This window comes from Budorcas taxicolor, chromosome 19 (genome assembly GCF_023091745.1).
Source record: "Budorcas taxicolor isolate Tak-1 chromosome 19, Takin1.1, whole genome shotgun sequence".
NCBI classification, from domain to species: Eukaryota; Metazoa; Chordata; class Mammalia; order Artiodactyla; family Bovidae; genus Budorcas; species Budorcas taxicolor.
This window is the reverse complement of record NC_068928.1, coordinates 43,000,240-43,015,718: the sequence shown is the minus strand read 5'-3', so window position 1 is coordinate 43,015,718 and position 15,479 is coordinate 43,000,240. Positions and strand designations below refer to the sequence as shown.

The following is a 15,479-nucleotide window of genomic DNA, read 5'->3' as shown; positions in this document are numbered from 1 at the left end:
TTGAACTGTGGTGTTGGAGAAGACTCTTGAGAGTCCCTTGGACTGCAAGGAGATCCAACCAGTCCATTCTGAAGGAGATCAGCCCTGGGATTTCTTTGGAGGGAATGATGCTAAAGCTGAAACTCCAATACTTTGGCCACCTCATGCGAAGAGTTGACTCATTGGAAAAGACTCTGATGCTGGGAGGGATTGGGGGCAGGAGGAGAAGGGGACGACAGAGGATGAGATGGCTGGATGGCATCACTGACCTGATGGACGTGAGTCTGAGTGAACTCTGGGAGTTGGTGATGGACAGGGAGGCCTGGCGTGCTGCAACTCATGGGGTCGCAAAGAGTCAGACGTGACTGTGCAACTGAACTGAACTGAAGGTGGCTCAGTGGTGAAGAATCCACCTTCCAGTGCAGGAGACGCAGGTTCAATCCCTGGGTTGGGAAGATCCCCTGGAGAAGGGATGGCAACCCACTCCAGTAATCTTGCCTGGAGAATCCCATGGACAGAGGAGCCTGGCAGGCTACAGTCCATGGGGTCAAAAAAGAGTCGGCCCCGACTGAGCAACTGAGCATACACACAGCCCAAACTGACTATAGGAGCTAACACCTACAGGACCTACTGTGGGTCTGGCTTGTTCCAGGTTTCTTCATTCATTGCACAAGTATTTTTTTGTGAACTTCTCTGTGTCAGACACTGTTCTAAATGCTCCAGACACTCAACAAACAAAACAAGATACCTCGTTTCTATAGTTTATGGTTTAATTTGGAGAGATGAGCAATAAACAAGTAAACCATTAGTCCTTACAAAAACTATACAGAGTAGATACTATTATTAACCTCCTTATTTAAACAAGGAAACTGGGGCATAGCGAGGTGAGGGGATTTGCTCACTCCCACAGCTGAAGTGAAGTCGCTCAGTCGTGTCCGACTCTTTGTGACCCCATGGACTGTAGTCTACCAGGCTCCTCTGTCCATGGGATTTTCCAGGCAATAGTACTGGAGTGGATTGCCATTTCCTTCTCCAGGGGATCTTCCCGGCCCAGGGATGGAACCCAGGTCTCCCGCATTGTAGACAGATGCTTAACCGTCTGAGCCACCAGGGACAGCTGGGAAGTAATGAAAACAGATTCAAATGCAGATTGTTTGGCTCCAGAGGCCATACACTCCACCGCATCTATAGTGTTCTGCCTGTCTGGGAGTGGCCTCACAAGGTTCTTGTGAGAATCTAGTGAGAGAAATGTGCTAAAACTCTTTGTGGGACTTCCCTGGTGGTCCAGAGCCTAAGACTCCACATTCCCAATGCATGGGGCCCAGGTTTGATCCCTAGTCAGGGAACTAGATCCTGCATGCTGCAACTAAGACCCCAGCACAGCCAAATAAATAAAAATAATTTTTAAAAATGTCTCCTTGTAAACTGTAAAGCACTGTACACACACTGGAACTGATGGTGTGGCTGGCCAGGATCTGCAGAGGCAATGACTCTGGTGGGAAAGTACCTCCAGTGTATTGCTCACTGTGAAGCCCCTTCAATTCCAGAATTCTCTGGGATGCTCCTGATGTGAGAGGTGAGGGGCTGGCAGGCATGGAAAATAACGAATCTGGCTGCCTACCTAGTGGCTCAGATGCCCCACAGAGACACAGCCTGAAACACTACCTTGATCTTCACTCATCTTATTTTGGGTCACCATCCTGTCAGAAGAGAAGCCTTGTAGGCAGGGTGACTAAGGCTGGTGAGTCATGCACCCTGTCAGCCTCCTCCGTGTACCAGCATCCCTCAGCCGAGAGAAAGAGAGGAGAGCTTGTGCCCACCTGCACCCAGTGTCGAGGGCTGGGGGCTAGGGAAGCGAGGACTTCCCTTCAGAAGAGACAGAAGGCTCTCTATAGTCACTCACAGACCCTCAATCACACATGTACAACATACATACACACACACACATGCATGAAACAGTCTCCTACCACAAAGAGGTACTTGTCAATCCTTCCTTAGAAGAGGGCCCTCGGACTTCCCTGGTGGTCCCTTGGTTAAGACTCTGTACTTCCACTGTAGAGGGCACAGCTTCGATCCCTTGTTGGGAAAGTTCCACAGGCTGCATGATGCAGCCAAAAGAATAAGAGGTCCCTCAGTAGTTACTGGCTGGCTGAACGAGTGCATAAGTGGAAGGACAAATAACAGATCACATTTGCAAAGCGATTATCAGCTTACAAACAGTTGTCCCATATACTAGTTCATGTAATCTTCAAAAAAGAATGAGGTGGGTATCACGCGAATCCCAAATATATAAATAAAAATACTGACGCTCAGAGAATTACTGTCAACTCTTCAAGGTCTCACAGCTGATTGAGGGCATTTACTGAATGAATGAATGAGCTGGTGAATCAGGATCTGAAAGTATGTTGTCATCTCTGAATTCCATTACTCTCTTTACCATATAATAGGATGCCATTCTCCTCATGAAGAATTAAACCCAGTCTCAGGTGGCTCAGATGGTAAAGAATATGCCTGAAATGTGGGAGACACAGGTTCAATCCCTGGGTTGGGAAGATCCCCTAGAGAAAGGAATGGCAACCCATTCCAGTATTCTTGCCTGGAATTCCATGGACAGAAGAGCCTGGCAGGATACAGTTCACCACGGGTCTGTAAGAGTCAGGGTCGCAAAAAGTCGAACACGACTGAGAGACAAACACTTTTCCTTTTTCCTCTGAGAAAGGGCAGTTGGAGGCAGTAGTGATAATAAGGCAGTGCAGGAAGGTGTCCTGGAAAGCCAGTGTCACCTTCTTAGCTGATGCCTTTCCACAGAGAAAATGACCCGCCCTCTGAGTCCACCAAGTTCGTGCTCTGGCAGCCACCCCTAACCATACTGTTATAACATCTTCATTTACAGACTCACCCCATTTAGACTGTGAGCCCTGAGCCTTGTTCATCTCTGGGTCCCCAGCATCTGGCATCACCCAGGTAATGAATAAATGAATGAAGTATGTGGCAGAACTCCTTATAGTCTCCAAAACAAGGGATCAGCAGTAATCTGACCCCCAAGATTCCATACTGTGGTTTGGTAGCAAGAAAATGTACAGGGCCAGTTCTGAAAATCCAAAATCTGTCTCTTTCTCTTCCCTTAGAAAGCCCACTAATATTTAGGAGGCTAATATCAACAGGGCAATCTCAACTTTCAGAGAACAAAAGAGGACAAGGACATCCCAGCTGCTCCACCCCAGACAGCCCAGAGAGCTAAATTCTCTTTCTCCCTCAAAAGGGCCCACATAGCATGCTTCCACCCACAACTTGGCTCTCCCACACACACACACCCCCTTTTCTACCTCCCTGCAGACAGCCTGCTGCTGCCACCTTCCCACCCAGTCCTCGGCTATCAGAACTCTGAACACCCAAAAAGGGAAAAGCAGTTTGTGCTGAGAGAAGACAGAGCCAGGGAGGAAGGGAAGGGCTGTTTGCTGCCAGCTGACGTCCTGCAGACTGAGCTGCCTGCGTCTGTGCCACTGGCAAAATCTGATCTAGACAGGAGAGGGAGAGAGAGAAATGTATACCGACTCCTACAGCACTTTCTGAGTTCTAGCTTAAACTGTCCTGAATTGGCCTCCCCAAGAGAGAGGATGATATCAAAGGCTGGGGACTTTTCTGGTGGTCCAGCGGTTAAGAGTGTGTTGCAGGGGACGTGGGTTCGATCCCTGGTCAGGGAACTAAGATCCTACATGCCACCTGGTGAAGTCAAAAACAAACCAACAAACCAAAGGCTCATTCATGATGAAGGATGGGAGGTCATACATTCATTCAACAAACATTTACTGGGCATACTACATGCCAAGCAGCACAATCAGCACAGGGACACACACCTGTCCTGGGAAAACACACTGGAGTGGGAGAGACAGACTAGTAAACAGGCAACTGTGTTGCAGAGAGAGCAGAGGAAGGGAAGAGACACTGGGCACAGTAAGAGGTCAGAGGAGGGGCACCTCACCCAGACTCAGGAGTGAAGAGGTTGTCAGGGAATCTGCCTGGAGGAGGCCACACCCAACACACTGAGTCAAGAGGAAGAGGAGGAATTAGATCAGTGATCATGGGAGGAGAGGCATTTCTGGGCAGCAGGAACAGCCTGTGCAAAGGCCTGGGGCTGACACAGAGAGAACCCTGCTGGCATGGGCCATGATCTGGAGCAGCCCAGTGAGGGGCTAAGCAGAGGAAAGCTCAAAGGAGGAGCACCTTTGTCGCAGATGTTAAGGAGTTCAGATGTTGTTTTCAACACAGCTGGGCTTTCATCAAAAGGCTTAACAGGAGGAGGTGACTGACCTGATTTGCATTTTGGAAAAGTGAGTCTGGCAACCAAGTCGGGAAGAGATTCCCAGGTTCAAGAGGGAGAAGTAAGGGACTTCTCTGGGGGTTCAGTGGTTAAGACTTCACCTTCCAATGGAGAGGGTACGGGTTTGATCCCTGGTCGGGGAGCTAAGATTCCACAAGCTTCAGGGCCAAAACAATCAAACAAAAAAAATTAAAAAATAAAACAGAAGCAGTATTGTAACAAATTCAATAAAGAAAGCCATTTTTTTTAATGGTCCACATTAAAAATAATAATAATAAAGAAAAAAAAAAGATGGGCGAATAAGAGACCACCGAGGAAGCTAGGGTTGTAGCCCAGTGAGAAATGATGAGGACCTGCATTTAGGATGATTCTGAGGGCAGGAGGAGGAAGACACAGATCTGAACAGTATCTAGAAATTAGACTTATTGGAGATGGTGACCAGCAAGGGAAGCTGGGGGTCACGGGAGGGAGAAGAAGATGATGCCCAGGTCCTGTTTTGGGTGTTGAGTGAATCAGATGTGCATGCCTTGAACAGAGTTGGGGAATCTGAGCAGAGGAGAAAATTTGGGCTGGAAACAGACAAGTTCAACATGGAGTCTCTTGAGTTTAGCAAGATCTCTCTTGCAGTCATCCATATTCAGCATGGGGTGGAGGCAAAGTGTGGGGCTAGAGATGAACACTAAAGAGCTGATGCATACCTGCTTTGATTAAAATTCTGGGTGTGGATGAGATCGTTGGAGAAGAATTTGCACATCTGAGAGTGTACAGACTCCATCTTCCTGCCCCCAGGCAAGATGGGCTGAGATAATGGAAGTGAAAGTGCTTGGCCTGACACGTGGGTCAGAATGGATGCTCAGTAAATTGCCGTAGAATGAACAGTAGGTCCTGAATCATGAAGAATCATTTAGTCTAATGTTTTGCTTCCCAGGTGGTGCTAGTGGTAAGGAACCCGCCTGCCAAGGCAGGAGACATAAGAGATGAGGGTTCGATCCCTGGCTCAGGAAGATCCCCTGGAGGAGGGCATAGCAATCCACTCCAGAGAATCCCATGGACATATGAACCTGGTGGGCTACAATCCATAGGATCAAAAAGAGTCAGACACGATTGAAACAATTTAGCACACAATGTTTTGCTTCAGAATACAACCAACATCATTCCCCTCTTTCTTTCAAAGCTTTCAGTCCTATTATCTCTTCTTTTTTTTAATCCTGTCATCTCTTGATACTAATTGAGATGTTCCACACCTCACATACATTCCTCCTATCAGATTCCAGTCTTTGAGTCCTGACCATCTTGCTTGCTATATTCACCAACTGCTCACCCTCGCTCCCTGCCTCCTACACTCTCCCTTCACTGATATTTTTAAACTGTTTATTTTCAGATACTCTTCGTCACTGCCATCAGCTGCCTATTTGAGATATTTTCATCAAATATTGTATTTGTGTAGTTAAATCGTAACTTTCCGTACAGGAAAGCAATGACACAAGTAATCCAAAAAAAAAAAAAAAGACCAGTTTAAATGAATCTTAATTGGGTTAGGAAGCTTCTTCAGTCCCTATATCTGAATATGGGTTTATTAGATAATTCAAAAGTCAAATTCAAACAAAATGGCCATATTAGGGAAATTGATCCAAGAGGAACTTGCTTAGAACTTGCCCAACTGTTCCATTCCAAAGCCTTCAACATGGCACCCAGACTTCTACCTATCCATCTGTCTATCCACCCATCCATTCCATCTATCAATCTTCCCATCCATCTATCCTCCAAATCCATCTGTCTGTCCATCCATCCATCCACCTGTCTAAAAACATCTTTTGAATGCCTGCTCTATTCCAGACACTTCACTAGGTGCTGTTGTTCAGTCGCTGAGTCATTTCTGACTGCAGCATGCCAGGCTTCCCTGTCCTTTACCATCTCCCAGAATTTGCTCAAATTCATGTCCATTGAGTCTGTGATGCCATCCAACCATCTCATCCTCTGTTGTCCCCTGCCTTCAATCTTTCCCAGCATCAGGGTCTTTCCCCAAGAGTCAGCTCTTCACATCAGGTGGAAAGTATTCCACTTGGTGCTGAGGGATATGAAAATAAACATGACATGGAACCAAGAGTCTCCCAATCCAAGTGGGAGACTCAAGATTAAATGCTCTAAAAGAAGAATTAGAAGAGAAGACATAATAATTATTTCCAGAGGAATCAGAGGAGCCTTCACAAGCAAGGCTCTGATGGAGGAGAAAAATTTGGAAGGGGAAAATTGTACCTCTCACAGGGATACAGGACAGAGGGGCAACATTTACACCCTAGTACGCAGGCCACACCTGGGCATGGGGAATCTAACCACAGGACTTCAAACCATGTCCCCTCTCTTTGCCTCTGTATATTCATCGTTATATCAAAGGGATTGTAATGTGCTTTTCTAACTATGCTCCACTGAAGGTAAAGTAACCAGTTGTCTCTGCCCTGGTTTGAAAGATTTCTTGAGATTTGGGAGTTTTGATGCTAAAACAGGACAGATCCAGGATGTTGGTCACTGTAACTAAAGGGTGATCCTTACAGGTACCATCAGGAGGTCACAGAGGCAGGAAGTAGGGGAGGCAGGACTCAGGGTAGAGGACGGTCCAGGGGGCTCAGAGCCCCCACTTTTACTCTTACCAGATCAGTCATGACATTTTTTGCACATTGAGTTTCTTTGTTAGATTTTGTTGGAAGGAACATTGCTGTTAGTTTTTCAAACAGTTTGAAAACTATTGGACTGAATGGTCTCTAGTGTCCCTATCAGTCTTTTGAAATTAAAATTATGTATCTATGGGAAGTTGATTTTTCCTCTCTCCTTTCCATTATCCTATCTTGTTTTTGTTTTTGTTTTTTTTTCCCTTTGTCTGATGAGAGGCACAGGGGACTACAAGACAGATATAAGCATTTTGGCTCAAAGGTCTTCCTTCCTTTAGGACTTTTGAAGTGAAGTGAAGTCGCTCAGTCGTGCTCGACTCTTTGCGACCCCATGGACAGTAGCTTGCACCAAGCTCCTCCATCCATGGGGTTTTCAAGGCAAGAGGACTGGAGTGGGTTGCCATTTCCTTCTCCAGGGAATCTTCCCAACCCAGGGATCGAACCCAGGTCTCTCACATTGTAGACAGATATTTTACCATCTGAGCCACCGGACTTTTAGAAGCTCTTAAATAAATGAGAAAATACTAAGCTAAATTAAAATTGAGGGGATTTTGTTTTGTTTTAAGATTTCTTTTTTGATGTGGACTATTTTTTAAAGTCCTCATGGAATTTGCTACAATATTGCTTCTGTTTTATATTTTGTTGTTTTTTTGGCTGTGAGACATGTGGGATCTTAACTCCCCGACCAGGAATCAAACCCGCACCTCCTACATTGGAAGGTGAAGTCTTAATCACTGGACCACCAGGCAAATCCCAAAACTGAGTTTTAAAATCCATACCATTCCAGCCTAAAGGAAGGTATCTTTCGTTTTATATCTTTCTCTTTCTCCACGTAGCACCACTTGTTCTGAAATTATATCTCTGGGGATAAGTTTGGGGGTTGGGGGAAAACTGTTCAATTGTGTCCAACTCTGTGACCCCAGGGACTATAGCTTACCAGTTTCCTCTGTCCTCTACTGTCTCCCAGAGGAGACTTTCCATGTCACATTTTATTTTCAAATCCCTCAGCACCTGGTGCAATACTTTCCTACCTGATGTGAAGAGCCAACTCTTTGGAAAAGACCCTGATGCTGGGAAAGATTGAAGGCAGGGGACAACAGAGGATGAGATGGTTGGATGGCATCACAGACTCAATGGACATGAGTTTGTTCAAATTCATGTCCACTGAGTCGATGATACTATCTAACCATCTCATCTCTACCACCCCATTCTCTTTTTGCCTTCAGTCTTTCCCAGCATCAGGGTCTTTTTCAGTGAGTGTGCTCTTCGAATTGGGTGGCCAAAATACTGAAACTTCAGCTTCAGCATCAGTCCTACCAATTAATGTTCAGGGTTGATTTCCTTTAGGATTAACTGGTTTCATCTTCTTGCAGTCCAAGGGACTCTCGAGAGTCTTCTCCCAACACCACAATTCAAAAGCATTGGAATTCATTATTCACCCTTCTTTATGGTCCAACTCACATCCATACGAGACTACTGGGAAAACCATAGCTTTGACTATACAGACCTTTTTCAGCAAAGTGATGTCTCTGCTTTTTAATACATAGAGACAATGGGGATAATGAATCACCCTAAGGAATCTCTCCTTTTTCAAAAAAATTCCCTCTTGTTTCAGGGTGGGACAACGAGCTGAGAGGGGACCAGGAGAAGCAGTTGGAAACAACATCCCAGCTCCCCCTCCCATTTCAGCTCCCTCTGGCAGCTCTAATTGAGGCCTGTCACAGGGAGAGAAGCCAGCTGCAAATTGCATTCATCAACGAATTACCGCAATTACAGCCTCAGCCCCAGCCTAATGGGGGTGACACGTCCGGTCAGGCAGTCCCTCCCTCTGATTCAGAGATGCCAAATGCTTTGGACTGCCAGGGTCGCTTTCCCCAATCCAGACCCAATGCTTTATCCTGGCCCCACACCCTGCCTTCTGTCAATACAGTAGGAAAGATGAATACTCCCCCAAACTCCTCCCGTGTGCTTCCATCTATCAACTGTCACTGAAATTCGCCCAGCAATCTAGGGCCTAATCCCCTGCTGTTCTTTTTTCCTTTTCTTTTTGGCTGTGCCTCACAACATGCAGGATCTTAGCTCCCATGCCCCCTGCAGTGAAAGCTCAGAGTCTTAACCACTGGATCTCCAGGGAAGTCCCTCTGCTGCTGTTCTTTAAGCTGAATTTCCTCCAGATTTGGTCCTTGGAAGAATTGATTTGCTCAGAGTTCAAGGGCCTGTTAAGAATGTTTTTCTTGTTGGCAGAGGGCCAGCCCACCTCCTCCATCCCTCCTGCCCACCCGGATACACAGGGCCAGGTCCAGGGTGAGGTTCAGATGAAACCTGTGGAGGTGTCGTGGAAGTGTCACCTCCCAGAGGGAGAAGTATGTGGCCACCCACATCTGTCCACAGTTGCTTCCTCACTCCCTTCCCTGGAACCAGCAGCCTTGGTTTCAACAAGAGGGGTGTGTGTGTGTGTCTGCATGTGTGTGTGTGACAAACCACAGGAAATCCACATGCTAGAGATAGGAGGGTCATGGAGCGCATGACACAGCATCCCTCTGTGTGATTTGGGGTATGAAAATGCAACCAAATGCCCTCAAAGAAAACTTTCTTTTTCTCTCCCTTGCTTTTTTGATCAGAATTCTGGCATCTCTACAAACAGGGCTGTGCCAGAGAAAAGGGAGGTTCAGAGGTCAGTCCATCCATCCCCCAGCCTCTGACCAGAAACAATCATCTCTTCCTTTCTCCCAGTCTCTGTTTGAATTTGAGAGGGGACAAGGAAAGGAGGTGTCTTTCCAGTGCTGAAGTTTCTAAGGAAGCCAGCCCAGATTCCACCCTTTCCTTCCAGAGAATGTATCCTGTGATGTTTAAGTAGGAGTCAAGGCTTGAGAATGAATTTCTCCTAAAGTGTCCTTGTTCCAAGAGAGGAGGTGGGGATGGATACACCTAGTAAAGGAAGCACGCAACAGAAGGGATTTGAGTCAAATGTCCCCTGGGACCCCAAAGTTTTCTAAGGGAACAGCGGGATTCAACTGACCCACTGACAAGGAAAGAGGTCAACATGGGCAACCCAGTACCCCAACTTCCTGGAGGCTTTCAAAGAGAAAGGGCAGCTCAGAGGCAGGAACCAAGAATGCTGGGGGTAGGGAGGGACCAAGAAACAGACAGAGGGAGAAACAAGGTGGGAAGAGGGCAGATAAGGGCTGAGGTTGAGACCCAGAGGGAAAGTAGAAAGAGGACAGGATTGCCAAACACAGGCAGCAATCAGGGCTCTGGCGTGCCCAGGTCAGCGACTTCTCTCGGTCTACACCCTGAGTGGATGCCTTGATGCCCCGCCCAGGCCCCTCTACTGGCTGTAAGTGTTGGTTCCAATGACTTCAACAATTTGTGGTGGCCTCTTCTCTAGAGACCTGAGCAACCAGCAGCCTATTAACTAACAGATGGGCTGGGGGAAGGGTACCAAAGACCACCTTCCCTGTCTCAGGGGGCTCCTCCCTGTGGTTCCAGGCTCCATCCAGAGCTTCCCTACTGAGTGAAGTCCAAATCAGACTCCAGCTGTGAGAAGGGGCTTTTGCTGAGCCCCTCTCCTGCCCCATCCTGCTTCCCTCTCTCCTCTTTTCCTGAGACTTTGCCCTCAATAAACCTCGTGCCTCTGAATCCGTCTCAGGCTCTGCAGCGAGGATCTAGAATGTCTCTGAGTACAGGTTATACCTTTAGCTCCAGTGCCAAGGAAGGTGTGTCTGTGCACAGTAAAGCTAAACCTTAAGATATTATAGGCGATTTTTTGAAAGAATGAGTGATTGATTGGATTGATGCTCTTGGGCGGAGGGTGGGGGGAGACAAATGGGTGGAGGGTTTTATTGTAGAACTGACCTTTCCCACTACACATACACACACATTTGGGCCACCTGCTAATGTTTGTGCAAACTCAGGAGCAGATAATCCAGATCCCCCAACTGGCATCTTCCCCTTCAGTAGCTCCTGCCTGAGCTCTCTTTCTGCTCCAGCACCTTTCAGGGGTTGGGAGAGGGCTGGGCTGACGAAGGCATCAAGTGATGGGAAGATGATGAAACTTCAGTCTATCAACACTGTTGCTACTATCTCAGCAGTATGATGAAAGGTCAAAAGCTACTGAGTAAAATCAGGTTAGGAATTTTCTGTGGATTCTAGTTAACTGGGCTCATCAGCAAACAGACAGTTAAAGAGATGGTTTATAGCATAAACACACCCTGATTGAAGCTATAAAATCACCTGCAAAGTAATCAGGTTTGAATCAGTGAGAATCATAGTTTGATAAGGTGTTTTCAATTACATTGAGGGAATTCCCTGATGGTCCAGTGGTTATGACAGAACTTCCACTGCAGGGGGCACAGGTTCGATTCTTGATCATGGAACTAGATTCCACATGCCACAACTAAGAAGTCTGAATGCTGCAACCAAGACCCAACACCGTCAAATAAATACATAAATTTTAAATAATAACAATATTTTTTAAAGAAATTGAATATGAACAACATATGTAATTTAAGAATTTTTGGGAGCCACATTTTTTAAAGGTAAAATGAAGCAGATGAAACTAATTTTAATGAAGCATTTTAACTCAATATATTCAAAAACTCAACATATCTATATAAAAAAGTATGAGAGGTATACATTCTTTTTTCATACTAAGGCTTCAAAATCTGTTGTATATTTCACATTTACAGGTCTCAGATCAACTATACTTCCCCTGCTCAGTGGCCACATATGGCTGGTGGCTGCCATACTGGATGTCACAAGTCTAGAACTTGGGAGTCCCTTCCCTATCCCCTGCCCTATGCTGGGCTCCTCTGGAGTGCCAAGGCAGATAATGGAATCTAGATACAGTTTAGCCATCCTGGGGTGACCTTGGGAGGAGCTGGGATAGAGGAGTGGTGAACAGGCTCTAGGCAGCGTCCCAGGCCAGGTAACTAATTACTGGGAAGGGAGGAACGAAACTGTCTGTTAAACCTCAACTTCAGGTCTTGCCTCCTGAGCAGTAGGTAGGACCAAGAAAGTACTTCCAATCCCATGGTCCTCCAAGCCCCTACTTAATCAGAATACTTAATTCCAGTTCTAAATCTGCTTCTTTTCCTCGCCTCCTCCAGGAAACCCTCCCAGATAAACTCCCTAACCTTATTTGATAGTGTCTTTCCTGAATGCTATTAGCATTTATAGACTAAAACAGATTCTTCACTGAGGTGACACCCCAGCCCTCCAACCTTTGGGTGGACACCCCGCATTCCATGGATACAAGATGATCACCCACCACACTTATGAGTGTGCCTGCCACTGTCCTGGGGATAGAGCAGTGTGCAAAATGGATGAAAGCTGTCCTGTACAACCTGGAGATGAAGACAGACAGTAAACAAACTTAAAAACAAAACAAGGCCACTTCAACAAAAGATGAGGAAGACAAAGATCATTAAGGAGTTCCCCATGCCCACCTCCTACTGAGGACCAGAGAAAGAAAACCAGAAAAGATAATTCTGTATTCAACCCCCTCCCTTTACAGATGGGTAAACTGAGGTCAGGGGACAAGAAATAACTTGGTCAAGGTCACAGAAATCTTGCTTCGTGGGTTACTTTCTGGGGTGCTGCCGGGTCTGACTGGTGGCTCTGTTCCTCCCCCATTACACTAGGAGGGAGAGTTCCCGGGAATGAGCAAGCACTTCTGCCTTCTCTCTCCTGAGGGATAAGAGTCAGCATCTGGAATGGAAAGCAGGGCATGATCTTATAAAAACAAACACAATCAAAGGCACAAAACCTCACTTTCAGCAATCTTTAAAAGCCAGCTGTCAGCCCCACCCTACTCCACCAGTCTTTTCACCAGATTTATTACGAGGGGGATGGGAGGTGCTAAAGAGATAAAACCTCCTTCCTCTCCCCCTTCACCATCACACCACTCTATCCAGGAGGGGCAGAGACCCGGATTAGCGCAGAGACCTGAATAAACTAAATAGAGATGGAGTCCCAAACAGTCCGGGGGTAGCCGAGAGATCTGATACTTCACACTCTGCCTTCCGGTTCCGGTTCCGGGATCCCATGAGTTATAGTGGCTGGTGGGGGCCCCTATAGATTGGTTGGTCGGGGAGGTCCTGGGCCCCAGCTGCCCTCCTTCAAGCTCAAATCTGTTCACATTCCCTTCAGAGCATGCGCTCCTATCTCAGCCTCACTCCCTCCCTGGGCCAAATCCCAGGGATTTATTTCAGGAACTGTTTCGCCCACTCTGCCTGCCGCCTATGAGGAGCTGGGTGCTTAGGGTGTCCTCACCATCTGCCCACCTCCATCATCAGCCAGGCATTCCTGGGTGGAGCTCAATCCTCAGGCCTGCAAATCCTCTACCTTCGCTGGTGATTGTATTTCTTACCTCCCATAAAGCAAGAGCACTGTAAAGTCTATCGCTTCCACACCCCCCACCCCCTACTCCCCCCACCTCCAACCCCCATCCCTCCACCCCTCCTCCCATCCGCTCACACACACACACCCCTCAGCTTAAAGAGGCCTTAAAATCTGAGGATGGAGGGCGAGGAGGCTGGGTTAAAGTCTCCCCCAACACACACACTCAAACACGCTCTAAAGGCACACATACATACTTGGTCACTATCTAGAAAAATTTGAAATAAGTGTACCCTTTGGCACAGCAGTTCTACTTCTAGGAATCATGTTACAGGAAATCTCCAAGTGTACAAAGAAATATATACAAGGAAGTTCATTGCTGGGGACACACTGTGGATTTAATTCATAAATGAAGGTCCATTCATACAATGGAATCTCATGTAGTCATCAAAAAGAATGAGAAAAATCCATATGTCCTGACATTGAATTATGCCCAAGATATAACCTGTACAATATGCCTGAGATAATCCCATATGTGTCATATATATATGTGCAAGATTATATATAAAAACCTGTTCAAAATGTTTAGCTAGCTCTGAAGTTTAGACGATGGGGCGTTCCATTTTCTAAGTTTCTTTCATAACAAAGACCTATAACTTTGGTAATCAAGTGAGGCAGGGAAGAGCAGTAAAAAAAAAACAACAACAAACACATCTTTTAAAGGAAGGAGGGATGAACAAACACCCTCCTCTGTCTTAGCTTGGAGAAGAGGTTCCATGACACCCATCTGCAAACTCCCCAGCCAGGTCCTACAGATGGCCTTGGAAATGATGGGTGGCTAGATACAGACTGCCCATCCCTGCTGGCCTGGGCCTTCCTTACTGCCCTCGCTCCCTCCCCTTCCCTGGCCTCCATTCAGAAAAGGTCCGTGTTAGAGAACAGGCCGTCCTGTGTGCTCCTAGTTCTTCAGTGGAACTCAGTGCTTCCCAGGCCGTGGTGGTGTCCATCTCCAGAAAGACTTGGCATGATGCATGGTCAATGTGAAAGGAGGGTGGGGACTTCTGGCCAGTTTTGAGGCCAGAGCTCTGCTGGGCTTTTAAGATAAAGTCCCCACTCTTCAGGAAGGGGAGTGGGGGAGCGGAAACTGGCCCCTAATCTAATCAGGGCAGGGAGGTCCTGGACTTGCTCCCTGTCTCCTATCTCCTGTTGTCTGCCGAGGGAATCCAAAGAGCCAGCCTGGGAGGAAGGATCTGGACACACCACTAAGTAGCTTTATCCTCTGGCAAGTCACTGCCCACTTAAGGAATTCTTTCCTCTCTTTTTGCTACTTTTTTCCTTTCCTTGTTTTGGTCTCGCCAAGCAGCATGCAGGGTCTTTCTTAGTTCCCTGACCAGGGATCGAACCCATGCCCTCTGCAGTGGCAGCACAGAGTCCTAACCACTGGACCACCAGGGAAGCCCTTCTTTTTTGCTACTTTGTCTTTGCCTTGAGCACACGCAGCATAGGGGGACTGGAGGGGGAATGGGAAGGTGAGAGACCACTGCCATCTTTGCATTCATGAGGGCTATGGGGAAGCACAGGGCACCCAGGGAAAATGCCCTCCACCTGGATTTCACCATCCAAACTGTGCGAAAAGAGGTGGCTAGGGGAGGGGGTTGCAGCCCAGAAGGGAGCCCCAGTGCTGGGTCCACTGGTTTCCTTCAATTTCACCTCACAGGCAGTCAGTCCCTGACCACCACTCCTGGCCCCTGGACATCCTCGGCCCTGAGGGAGCCTCTCCCTCAGTACCTATTCAGGAACTCAAAGAAATTCTCCTGGACTTCCCTGGCACTCCAGTGGTTGGGAATCCGCCTGCCAAGGCAGGGGACTCAAGTTCAATCCCTAGTCGGGGAAGATTCCACATGCCTCGGGGCAACTAAGCCCATGCACCACAATTACTGAAGCCCACGCACCGTAAGCCCATGCTCCACAACAAGAGAAGCCACGGCAATGAGAAGCTGGCATACTGCAACTAGAGAGCAGCCCCTGTTTGCTGTGACGAGAGGAAGCCCGAGCACAGCAAGAAAGACCCAGCACAGCCAACAATAAATGACTAAATAATTCTCTTTAAAAAGGAAGCTGAATAAAGAAGCTGAGACTAAGAGACTACAACCTGCCCTCAATGCTGATCCCAC

The 15,479-nt window shown here is 47.2% G+C and overlaps 1 non-coding gene across 1 annotated transcript; it reads right to left on the bottom strand.

The window, feature by feature from the left end:
- Nucleotides 1-14,687: 14,687 nt before the first annotated feature.
- TRNAG-GCC (transfer RNA glycine (anticodon GCC)) lies at nt 14,688-14,760 on the bottom strand. The gene has a single exon. It is a non-coding gene; the product is annotated as a tRNA-Gly (tRNA).
- Between the last annotated feature and the right edge of the window lie 719 nt (nt 14,761-15,479).